This window comes from Phocoena phocoena, chromosome X (genome assembly GCF_963924675.1).
Source record: "Phocoena phocoena chromosome X, mPhoPho1.1, whole genome shotgun sequence".
Lineage (NCBI taxonomy): Eukaryota > Metazoa > Chordata > Mammalia > Artiodactyla > Phocoenidae > Phocoena > Phocoena phocoena.
In genome coordinates, this window is record NC_089240.1 from 80,468,038 (window position 1) to 80,480,424 (window position 12,387).

At 41.2% G+C, this 12,387-nt stretch overlaps 1 pseudogene; it reads left to right on the forward strand.

Moving 5' to 3' along the window:
* Nucleotides 1-356: 356 nt before the first annotated feature.
* On the forward strand, nt 357-900 carry LOC136142181 (ferritin light chain pseudogene; annotated as a pseudogene).
* Nucleotides 901-12,387: the final 11,487 nt, after the last annotated feature.

A 12,387-nucleotide genomic window follows, 5' to 3' on the forward strand; every position in this document is an offset into this window, starting at 1 on the left:
AAGTGCTGAGATCAGGGTAAATGCAGGGCGCGATGGGAACCCATCTTGAGAGGTCATGGAAAGTTTCTCAAAAGCCTCAACAGAAACATGAAAGATGATAAGAGTAGGAAAGGAAATGTACAGGAGCAAGAATATGCATAGATCTGAGCAGTGTGCTCTGCACTCCTGGGGATCTGTCTCTTGCTTCAACAGTGTTTGGATGGAACAGAGACAGGGACAGCCCCTTCCTCCAGCCTCCGATCACCCTCCAACCTTTTTTCCAGTCGCAACCTTCAGAACCAGCAACTCAGCTATCCTCGGCCTCCAGGACAAGCCAACATTATTTTTTGAACTTAGCTCCTTATTACCCTTCAACCATGAGCTCCCAGATTCATCAGGATTATTCCATTGAGGTGGAGGCCGCAATCAACCGCCTAACCAACATGCATCTGTGTGCCTCCTGCACTTACCTCTCTCTGGGCTCCTATTTCCACCAGGACGATGTGGCTCTGGAGGCCACTTTTTCCATGAATTGGCCGAGGAGAAGCTCAAGGGTGCCCAGCATCTCTTGAAAATGCAAAACCAGCACGGCGGCCGTTCCTTCCTCCAAGACGTGCAGAAACCTCCCGAAATGAGCAGAGTAAAACCCAGGACGCTATGGAAGCCATCCTGCTCATGAAGAACCTGAACCAGGCGCTTTTGGATCTGCATGCCCTGGGTTCTGCCCGCGCAGATCCCCAACTCTGTGACTTCCTGGAGCGCCACTTCCTGGAGGAGCAGGTGAAACTCATCAAGAAGATGGGCGACCACCTGACCAACCTCCGCAGGCTGGCTGGTCCGCAGGCTGTGCTGGGCGAGTATCTCTTTGAAAGGCTCACCCTTGAGCAAGAACAGGAGTCTTTGAAGTCCAGCGGCCTCTGAGGAGCTCCTCTGGCGTCAGAGCTTTTGCCTGAAGCCCTGCTCTGCAGCCACTAGGCAGCTTTTTAACCGCCCTGGAGCCCTCTCCCAAGCCTTGGAACAAATGGAAACAATAACGCTTTTTGCAGAAGAAAAAAAAAATAAATGTGCACAGGTATGATAGTAAGAGAGGTGATGGTGAGTGGGAAGAAGGCCAAGTACCTCCGTAAGTTTAGAGCAGTGGTTCTCAACTCAGGGCAGTTTTGCCTCCCAGAAGACATTTGGTAATTCCTGGAGACATTTTTGGCTGTCACAACAGGAAGGGGATGTTACTGGCATCTAGTGGGTAGAGGGCAGGGATGCTGCTAAACATCTTACAATGCACAGGACAGCCCTCCACAACAAAGAATGATCCTGCCCCAAATGTCAACAGTATGAAGTTTGGGAAACTGTTAAAGAATTAGAACTGGAGATTTTAAAATTTTAGTCTTTGCCAATTTGATAGCTAGAGATAGTATCTTGCTGCTTAGATTTACATTTCCTTGGTTACTAGTAAGCATAAATGTTTAAAATGTTTAAATATATTAGCTATGTATTTCCCCTTTAATACATTTTCTGTTTGTGCCCTTTGTAGATTTTTCAACTGGTTATTGATTTGTTGCTTAGTGTCCTGGAAGAACTCTTTATATATTACAGATAGAAACCTGTGTATCATTTATGTTGCAAATATTTCTCCTACCTTATCATTTTCCTTGATGTTTTATTTTTTTCTGTGCAGTTTTAACTTTTATTCAGTCAAATCCATTATTCTCATCTTTTCACATTTTCTGCTTTTATGTTATAAAAGCTGTTTTCAACCCAAATTGCATAAACTGATTACTTTAATAAAATGTGATAAACAATACAGTAGAATGGTACGTCCCATACCAACAGTGTGGAGGCACACAAAAAATAGCCAATTAAAATGGGCAGAAGGAGCAGAATTAATTAATTTATTTTTATTACGCTATGTATCCTAAGTGCCTAGAAAAGTGCCTGGCACATAATAGGCTACCAAGAAATATTCGTTAAATGTTGACTAAATTAATAAGTGGTATTTAATTGGTGATATAGTTGCAGTTTATGAAACAGTATAAAATATTCATCCTTGCAAACATTCTTTGTGGAATTGGATAATGAGTAGAAGAGATCATATGCTTTTGCTTCTCTCCTAGTTTATCCCCTTCAAAGCTATTCTCCTAGTTTATCCCCTTCAAAGCTATGTCTGAATTTAGGGCTTCCAGGCTCTAAGTCATCCTAGGAATATGCATCAGGCTTAGGGCTGATCCAGATGACTTTGAAGATATCTATGCATCTCCAGATCCTCTTCTCAACCCAAATTGACTTTTGTTTTTGTTTTGAAAGTATTATTATCCTTGCCCCCAGATACACACACATACACACATACATTTTAAGTAAAAAGTGAAAGCTCAAAAAATAAATAAATAAATAAATAAATAAATAAATAAAAAATAATTAAAAAAAAAGTGAAAGCTCCTCTGAACCCCATCCCACTTCCCAGAGGTTAGATGCATCCTTCCATTTTTAAAATGTATTTGTGATAGGCATGAATTTGTTCCTGATTGCTTTAGTTCAAGAAATAGCACATTTTTTGGTTTTGTTTTTTAAATTAAGTCCAACTTAGTTCTGAGCTCTCATATTCCTAGTTGACAGGGCACTCACTCACTATCAGTCATTCTTGGAGCTTCCACCCCTATCAGCTTTTATAGGAATCTCAGAGCTTACTAAGTCACAAGAAAATGAGAGAGAATGGCTAATCCTTAATATCTGGTGGACACCATCATTACTGATGATTCTGCTACCCAGTGATGCCATTGAATTCTGATTCTCTACCATCTGCCAGGTGCCAGTGCTCCGTAGAGTATATGGCAGGAAGCAAGGTGACAGACCTGCCTTGCAGCCATGGTTTCTCCATGCCTCCACTGACTCTACGATTTACCCCAGGGGACCCTCACTGTCCTCTCAAGGCAAGACCGAGGATCTTTTTTGATCAGTCCCCAGCATATACCTCCCACCAACAGTAGTATCGCCACCTCCCTGACCACAGTCTTAAGGAACCTCTTCCTATCCAGCAATAACCACTCACCAAATTGACAGCAAGTATAACCTTCTATCCATCCTTGCCCTGTAGGGCAACTCAAGACTTTACCAACAAAGACCTGGACAGTTGTTATTGTTTGGGTTTTCTTGGAGTGGTTTTGGTTTGTGTGTTTCCTGCTAGGGCTGCTCCTAATAAAGAAAGAAAAGAAGGAAGGAAGGAAGGAAGGAAAGAAGGGAAGGAGGAAGGGAGGAAGGAAGGAAAGATGGATGGATGGATGAAGGGAAGGAAGAAGGAAACAGCTGTTAACTTTACTTACACTTCCACCTCCCATCCCCCAGAAAAAGATTGATTCCTAGAAAAGCAAAATAGGTTTAAGACTCCAGGAGTTGTACTCAATGTGAGGAAGATCTTAGGAAGACTCTGAAATAAAGAGCATCTTTAATAATCCTCATGTAACACATTTAAAATTTATTCAAAGGAAGAACTCAGAAGGTAGCAAAATATCTCCATCCACTAGGTCCTCTAGATATAAAGCTCACTAATTTTAACAGGTAATCACATCCGTTTCTCTTTCCTCCCGCATGTTGGCAGTGACCCAGGTGCTTTTTGATTGCTGAATAGGATAAGATCGTGTGACCTGCCAGGAGGTTTTTAATCAATGAAAAAAGAGCAGCAGGCACAAATGTCTGGAGTTCATCAAACACTGGAGCAGCAACTTAAGATTTGATCAGAGTGAATTTCCACTTAAAATGACAACATCAAGCTACTGTATTATTGGAAAACCATTACAAGTTAGGATGAAGCAGAGCATGGGCTACTTTAGGGAGAGTATACTTTAGAGTCCTTTAGCAATAAGTGTAAAAAAGTTATATTATTTTCCCAAAGCTTTGCTTTTCTGAAAATACTCAGTTGCAGTCCTCTTTAACATGAATTAAAATATTTTTCCAGAATGTTCTGACACTAATTTTTTTAATCAAACATTGGGATAGTTTTGCAACCCTAGAGTATCAGTTCCATGATCACACTGCCATTTATTTTATCATTTTCTTAATATTATTTATTTAGCTGCATCAGGTCTTAGTTGCGGCACGTGGGATCTTCGTTGCTGTGTGTGGGATCTTTTAGTTGCAGCATGCAGGAACTTTAGTTGCGGCATGTGGGATCTAGTTCCCTGACCAGGGATCAAACCCAGGCCCCTTGCATTGAGAGCACAGAGTCTTAACCACTGGACCACCAGGGAAGTCCCCACACTGCCATTTAGGTTGTCTGCTGTTGAGCATTGCACCAAAAGTTAGATTGGAAAAGCTGTGGGAAATATTCCGCCGCCTTAAGGGAAAAGAGGCCTTATTTATATTAGTTAGCATGTTACAAAGATTGTGTAAAAGAAATTGTTAAACACTAGATGATGTATAAATAATCAGTCTTCACATCTTAGAAGGAGCTGAAAGAATGTCACCAAACACACACACACACTCAAATCTCTCTGAGGAGTAAGTACTTGCCAATACCCATGTGCAATCACAGCAACATTCTTTTCCCTGTTTAGAAGTGGGAGCAGACTACCTCAAGACCTATTTTTTTCTTATTTTTCTCTTTTTTTAAATGGAAGTATAGTTGATTTACAATTTTGTGTTAGCTTCAGGTGTACAGCAAAGTGATTCAGATATACATATATATATTCTTTTTCAGATTCTTTTCCATAATAGGTTATTACAAGGTATTGAATACAGTTCCCTGTGCTATACAGTAGGAACTGTATACCTATTTTATATATAGTAGTGTGTGTCTGTAAATCCCAAACTCCAATTTATCCTTCCCTCCCCTCCCCTTTCCCCTTTGGTAACCATGTTTGTTTTCTATGTCTGTGAGCTCAAGACCTATTCTTTTTTTTTTTTTTTTTAACATCTTTATTGGGGTATAATTGCTTTACAATGGTGTGTTAGTTTCTGCTTTATAACAAAGTGAATCAGTTATACATATACATATGTTCCCATATGTCTTCCCTCTTGCGTCTCCCTCCCTCCCACTCTCCCTATCCCACCCCTACAGCCTGTCACAAAGCACCGAGCTAATATCCCTGTGCCATGCGGCTGCTTCCCACTAGCTATCTACCTTACTACGTTTGTTAGTGTGTATATGTCCATGACTCTCTCTCGCCCTGTCAAAGCTCACCCTTCCCCCTCCCCATATCCTCAAGTCCGTTCTGCAGTAGGTCTGCGTCTTTATTCCTGTCTGACCCCTAGGTTCTTCATGACATTTTTTTTTCTTAAATTCCATATATATGTGTTAGCATACGGTATTTGTCTTTTTCTTTCTGACTTACTTCACTCTGTATGACAGACTCTAGGTCTATCCATCTCATTAAAGATAGCTCAATTTCGTTTCTTTTTAAGGCTGAGTAATATTCCATTGTATATATGTGCCACATCTTCTTTATCCATTCATCCGATGATGGGTACTTAGGTTGTTTCCATCTCCGGGCTATTGTAAATAGACCTGCAATGAACATTTTGGTACATGACTCTTTTTGAATTTTGGTTTTCTCAGGGTATATGCCCAGTAGTGGGATTGCTGGGTCATATGGTAATTCTATTTGTAGTTTTTTAAGGAACCTCCATACTGTTCTCCATAGTGGCTGAACCAATTTACATTCCCACCAGCAGTGCAAGAGTGTTCCCTTTTCTCCACACCCTCTCCAGCATTTATTGTTTCTAGATTTTTTGATGATGGCCATTCTGACCGGTGTGAGATGATATCTCATTGTAGATTTGATTTGCATTTCTCTAATGATTAATGATGTTGAGCATTCTTTCATGTGTTTGTTGGTATTCTGTATATCTTCTTTAGAGAAATGTCTATTTAGGTCTTGTGCCCATTTTTGGATTGGGTTGTTTGTTTTTTTGTTATTGAGCTGCATGAGCTGCTTGTAAATTTTGGAGATTAATTCTTTGTCAGTTGCTTCATTTGCAAATATTTTCTCCCATTCTGAGGGTTGTCTTTTGGTCTTGTTTATGATTTCCTTTGCTGTGCAAAAGCTTTGAAGTTTCATTAGGTCCCATTTGTTTATTTCTGTTTTTATTTCCATTTCTCTAGGAGGTGGGTCAGAAAGGATCTTGCTGTGATTTATGTCATAGAGTGTTCTGCCTATGTTTTCCTCTAAGAGTTTGATAGTTTCTGGCCTTGCATTTAGGTCTTTAATCCATTTTGAGCTTATTTTTGTGTATGCTGTTAGGGAGTGATCTAATCTCATACTTTTACATGTAGCTGTCCAGTCTTCCCAGCACCATTTATTGAAGAGGCTGTCCTTTCTCCACTGTACTTTCCTGCCACCTTTGTCAAAGATAAGGTGTCCATATGTGCGTGGGTTTATCTCTGGGCTTTCTATCCTGTTCCATTGATCTATCTTTCTGTTTTTGTGCCAGTACCATACTATCTTGATTACTGTAGCTTTGTAGTATAGCCTGAAGTCAGGGAGCCTGATTCCTCCAGCTCCTTTTTTCGTTCTCAAGATTGCTTTGGCTATTCGGGGTCTTTTGTGTTTCCATACAAATTGTGAAATTTTCTGTTCTAGTTCAGTGAAAAATGCCAGTGGTAGTTTGATAGGGATTGCATTGAATCTGTAGATTGCTTTGGGTAGTAGAGTCATTTTCACAATGTTGATTCTTCCCATCCAAGAACATGGTATATCTCTCCATCTATTTGTGTCATCTTTAATTTCTTTCATCAGTGTCTTATAATTTTCTGCATACAGGTCTTTCGTATCCTTAGGTAGGTTTATTCCTAGATATTTTATTCTTTTTGTTGCAATGGTAAATGGGAGTGTTTTCTTGATTTCACTTTCAGATTTTTCATCATTAATATATAGGAATGCCAGAGATTTCTGTGCATTAATTTTGTATCCTGCTACTTTACCATATTCATTGATTACCTCTAGTATTTTTCTGGTAGCATCCTTAGGATTCTCTATGTATAGTATCATGTCATCTGCAAACAGTGACAGCTTTACTTCTTCTTTTCCGATTTGGATTCCTTTTATTTCCTTTTCTTTTCTGATTGCTGTGGCTAAAATTTCCAAAACTATGTTGAATAAGAGTGGTGAGAGTGGGCAACCTTGTCTTGTTCCTGATCTTAGTGGAAATGCTTTCAATTTTTCAACATTGAGGATGATGTTGGCTGTGGGTTTGTCACATATGGCCTTTATTATGTTGAGGAAAGTTCCCTCTGTGCCTACTTTCTGCAGGGTTTTTATCATAAATGGGTGTGGAATTTTGTCAAAAGCTTTCTCTGCATCTATTGAGATGATCGCCTGGTTTTTCTCCTTCAATTTGTTAATATGGTTTATCACATTGATAGATTTGCGTATATTGAAGAAACTTTGCATTCCTGGAATAAACCCCACTTGATCACGGTGTATGATCCTTTTAATGTGCTGTTGGATTCTGTTTGCTAGTATTTTGTTGAGGATTTTTGCATCTGTGTTCATCAGTGATATTGGCCTGTAGTTTTCTTTCTTTGTGACATCCTTGTCTGGTTTTGGTATCAAGGTGATGGTGGCCTCGTAGAAGGAATTTGGGAGTGTTCCTCCCTCTGCTATATTTTGGAAGAGTTTGAGAAGGATACGTGTTAGCTCTTCTCTAAACGTTTGATAGAATTCACCTGTGAAGCCATCTGGTCCTGGGCTTTTGTTTGTTGGAAGATTTTTAATCACAGTTTCAATTTCAGTGCTTGTGATTGGTCTGTTCATATTTTCTATTTCTTCCTGATTCAGTCTTGGCAGGTTGTGCATTTCTAAGGATTTGTCCATTTCTTCCAGGTTGTCCATTTTATTGGCATAGAGTTGCTTGTAGTAATCTCTCATGATCTTTTGTATTTCTGCAGTGTCAGTTGTTACTTCTCCTTTTTCATTTCTAATTCTATTGATTTGAGTCTTCTCCCTTTTTTTCTTCATGAGTCTGGCTAGTGGTTTATCTATTTGGTTTATCTTCTCAAAGAACCAGCTTTTAGTTTTATTGATCTTTGTTATCATTTCCTTCATTTCTTTTTCATTTATTTCTGATCTGATTTTTATGATTTCTTTCCTTCTGCTAGCTTTGGGTTTTTTTGTTCTTCTTTCTCTAATTGCTTGAGGTGCAAGGTTAGGTTGTTTATTTGAGATGTTTCCTGCTTCTTAAGGTGGGCTTGTATTGCTATAAACTTCCCCCTTAGAACTGCTTTTGCTGCACCCCATAGGTTTTGGGTCGTTGTGTCTCCATTGTCATTTGTTTCTAGGTATTTTTTGATTTCCTGTTTGATTTCTTCAGTGATCACTTCATTATTAAGTAGTGTATTGTTTAGCCTCCATGTGGTTTTTTTTTTTTTACAGATCTTTTCCTGTAATTGATATCTAGTCTCATGGCGTTGTGGTCAGAAAAGATACTTGATACAATTTCAATTTTCTTAAATTTACCAAGGCTTGATTTGTGACCCAAGATATGATCTATCCTGGAGAATGTTCCATGAGCACTTGAGAAAAATGTGTATTCTGTTGTTTTTGGATGGAGTGTCCTATAAATATCAATCAAGTCCATCTTGTTTAATGTATCATTTAAAGCTTGTGTTTCCTTATTTATTTTCATTTTGGATGATCTGTCCATGGATGAAAGTGGGGTGTTAAAGTCCCCTACTATGAATGTGTTACTGTCGATCTCCCCTTTTATGGCTGTTAGTATTTGTCTTATGTATTGAGGTGCTCCTATGTTGGGTGCATAAATATTTACAATTGTTATATCTTCTTCTTGGATCGATCCCTTGATCATTATGTAGTGTCCTTCTTTGTCTCTTTTAATAGTATTTATTTTAAAGTCTATTTTGTCTGATATGGGAATTGCTACTCCAGCTTTCTTTTGGTTTCCATTTGCATGGAATATCTTTTTCCATCCCCTTATTTTCAGTCTGTATGTTTCTCTAGGTCTGAAGTGGGTCTCTTGTAGACAGCATATATAAGGGTCTTGTTTTTGTATCCATTCAGCCAATCTGTCTTTTGGTGGGAGCATTTTGCCCATTTACATTTAAGGTAATTATCAATAAGTATGTTCCTATTCCCATTTTTTAGATTGTTTTGGGTTCGTTATTATAGGTCTTTTCCTTCTCTTGTGTTTCTTGTCTAGAGAAGTTCCTTTAGCATTTGTTGTAAAGCTGGTTTGGTGGTGCTGAACTCTCTCAGCTTTTGCTTGTCTGTAAAGGTTTTAATTTCTCCATCAAATCTGAATGAGATCCTTGCTGGGTAGAGTAGTCTTGGTTGCAGGTTTTTCTCCTTCATCACTTTCAGTATGTCCTGCCACTCCCTTCTGGCTTGTAGGGTTTCTGCTGAGAGATCAGCTGTTAACCTTATGGGGATTCCCTTGTGTGTTATTTGTTGTTTTTCCCTTGCTGCTTTTAATATGCTTTCTTTGTATTTAATTTTTGACAGTTTGATTAATATGTGTCTTGGCGTATTTCTCCTTGGATTTATCCTGTATGGGACTCTCTGTGCTTCCTGGACTTGATTAACTATTTCCTTTCCCATATTAGGGAAGTTTTCAACTATAATCTCTACAAATATTTTCTCAGTCCCTTTCTTTTTCTCTTCTTCTTCTGGAACCCGTATAATTCGAATGTTGGTGCGTTTAATGTTGTCCTAGAGGTCTCTGAGACTCTCCTTAGTTCTTTTCATTTTTTTTTTTTCTTTATTCTTCTCTGCAGTAGTTATTTCCACTATTTTATCTTCCAGGTCACTTACCCATTCTTCTGCCTCAGTTATTCTGCTATTGATCCCATCTAGAGTACTTTTACTTTCATTTATTGTGTTGTTCATCGTTGCTTGTTTCATCTTTATTTCTTCTAGGTCCTTGTTAACTGATTCTTGCATTTTGTCCATTCTATTTCCAAGATTTTGGATCATCCTTACTATCATTATTCTGAATTCTTTTTCAGGTAGACTGCCTATTTCCTCTTCATTTGTTAGGTCTGGTGCATTTTTATCTTGCTCCTTCATCTGCTGTGTGTTTTTCTGTCTTCTCATTTTCCTTATCTTACTGTGTTTGGGGTCTCCTTTTTTCAGGCTGCACGTTCGTAGTTCCCGTTGTTTTTGATGTCTGTCTCCAGTGGCTAAGGTTGTTTCAGTGGGTTGTGTAGGCTTCCTGGTGGCGGGGACTAGTGCCTGTGTTGTGGTGGATGAGGCTGGATCTTGTCTCTCTAGTGGGCAGGTTCACGTCTGGTGGTGTGTTTTGGGGTGTCTGTGGCCTTATTATGATTTTCGGCAGCCTCTCTGCTAATGGGTTGGGTTGTGTTCCTGTTTTGCTAGTTGTTTGGCATAGGTTGTCCAGCACTGTGGCTTGCTGGTCATTGAGTGAAGCTGGGTGCTGGTGTTAAGAATGGAGGTCTCTGGGAGATTTCCGCCGTTTAATATTATGTGGAGCTGGGAGGTCTCTTGTTGACCAGTGTCCTGAAGTTGGCTCTCCTACCTCAGAGGCAGAGCCCTGACTCCTGGCTGGAGCACCAAGAGCCTTTCATCCACACGGCTCAGAATAAAAGGGAGAAAATGTAGAGAGAGTTAGTAGAAGTATGAGGAAAGAAAGAAGGAAAGGAGGAAGGGAAGGAAGGAAGAAAGAAGCAAAGAAGGAAAGAAAGGAGGGAGGGAGGGAGGAAGGAAGGAGGGAGGGAAAGAAGGAAAAAAGACAGAAAGAAAGAAGATACAGTATAAATAAAATAAAGTATAATATAGTTATTGAACTAAAAATATTTAGAAAAAAAAGGGAAGGATAGAACCTTAGGACAAATGTTGGAAGCAAAGCTATACAGAGAAAATCTTCCACAGAAGCATACACATACACCCTCACAAAAAGAGGTAAAGGGGGAAAAATCATAAATCTTGCTCTCAGAGACCACCTCCTCAATTTGGGGTGATTCGTTGTCTAAAGGAGGGAAGGAAGGAAGGAAAGAAAGAAAGAAAGAAAGAAGGTAAAGTATAATAAAGTTATTACAATTAAAATTAATTATTAAGAAAAAAAATTTTTTTTAAAAACCATGGACGGATAGAGCCCTAGGACAAATGGTGGAAGCCAGAGTATACAGACAAGATCTCACACAGAAGCATACATGTACACATTCACAAAAAGAGGAAAAGGGAAAAAAATCATAGATCTCGCTCCTAAAGTCCACCTCCTCAATTTGGGATCATTCCTTGTCTGTTCAGGTATTCCACAGATGCAGGGTATATCAAGTTGATTGTGGAGCTTTAATCCGCTGCTTCTGAGGCTGTTGGGAGAGATTTCCCTTTCTCTTCTTTGTTCTCACAGCTCACAGGAGCTCAGCTTTGGATTTGGCCCTGCCTCTGCGTGTAGGTCACTGGAGAGCGTCTGTTTTTTGCTTAGACAGGATGGGGTTAAAGGAGCCGCTGATTCGGGGGCTCCGGCTCACTCAGGCCGGGGGTGGGGGGGAGGGAGCGGCACTGCGTGCGGGGCGGGCCTGCGGCGTCAGAGGCCGGCGTGACGTTGCTCCAGCCTGAGGCCCGCCGTGCGTACTCCCGGGGAAGTTGTCCCTGGATCCCGGGAACCTGGCAGTGGCGGGCTGCACAGGCTCCGCGGAAGAGGGGTGTGGAGAGTGACCTGTGCTCGCACACAGGCCCCTTGGTGGCGGCAGCAGCAGCCTTAGCGTCTCCCACCCGTCTCTGGGGTTCGCGCTTTTAGCCGCGGCTCGCGCCTGTCTCTGGAGTTCCTTTAAGCAGTGCTCTTAAACCCCTCTCCTCGCGCACCAGGAAACAAAGAGGGAAGAAAAAGTCTCTTGCCTCTTCGGCAGGTGCAGACTTTTCCCCGGACTCCCTCCCGGCTAGCCGTGGTGCACTAACCCCTTCAGGCTATGTTCAAGCCACCAACCCCAGTCCTCTCCCTGCGCTCCGTCCGAAACCGAAACCCGAGCCTCAACTCGCTGCCCCGCCCGCCCCGGCGGGTGAGCAGACAAGCCTCTCGGGCTGGTGAGTGCCGGTCGGCACCGATCCTCTGTGCGGGAATCTCCCGGCTTTGCCCTCCGCACCCATCGCTGTGCACTCCTCCGCGGTCCCGAAGCTCCCCCCTCCGCCTCCCGCAGTCTCCGCCCGCGGAGGGGCTTCCTAGTGTGTGGAAACTTTTCCTCCTTCACAGCTCCCTCCCACTGGTGCAGGTGCCGTCCTTATTCTTTTGTCTGTTTTTTCTTTTTTTCTTTTGCCCTACCCAGGTACGTGGGGAGTTTCTTGACTTTTGGGAGGTCTGAGGTCTTCTGCCAGCCTTCAGTAGGTGTTCTGTAGGAGTTGTTCCACGTGTAGATGTATTTCTGGTGTATCCGTGGGGAGGAAGGCGATCTCCGCGTCTTACTCTTCCGCCATCTCAAGGTCCCCTCAAGACCTATTCTTAAGGGCA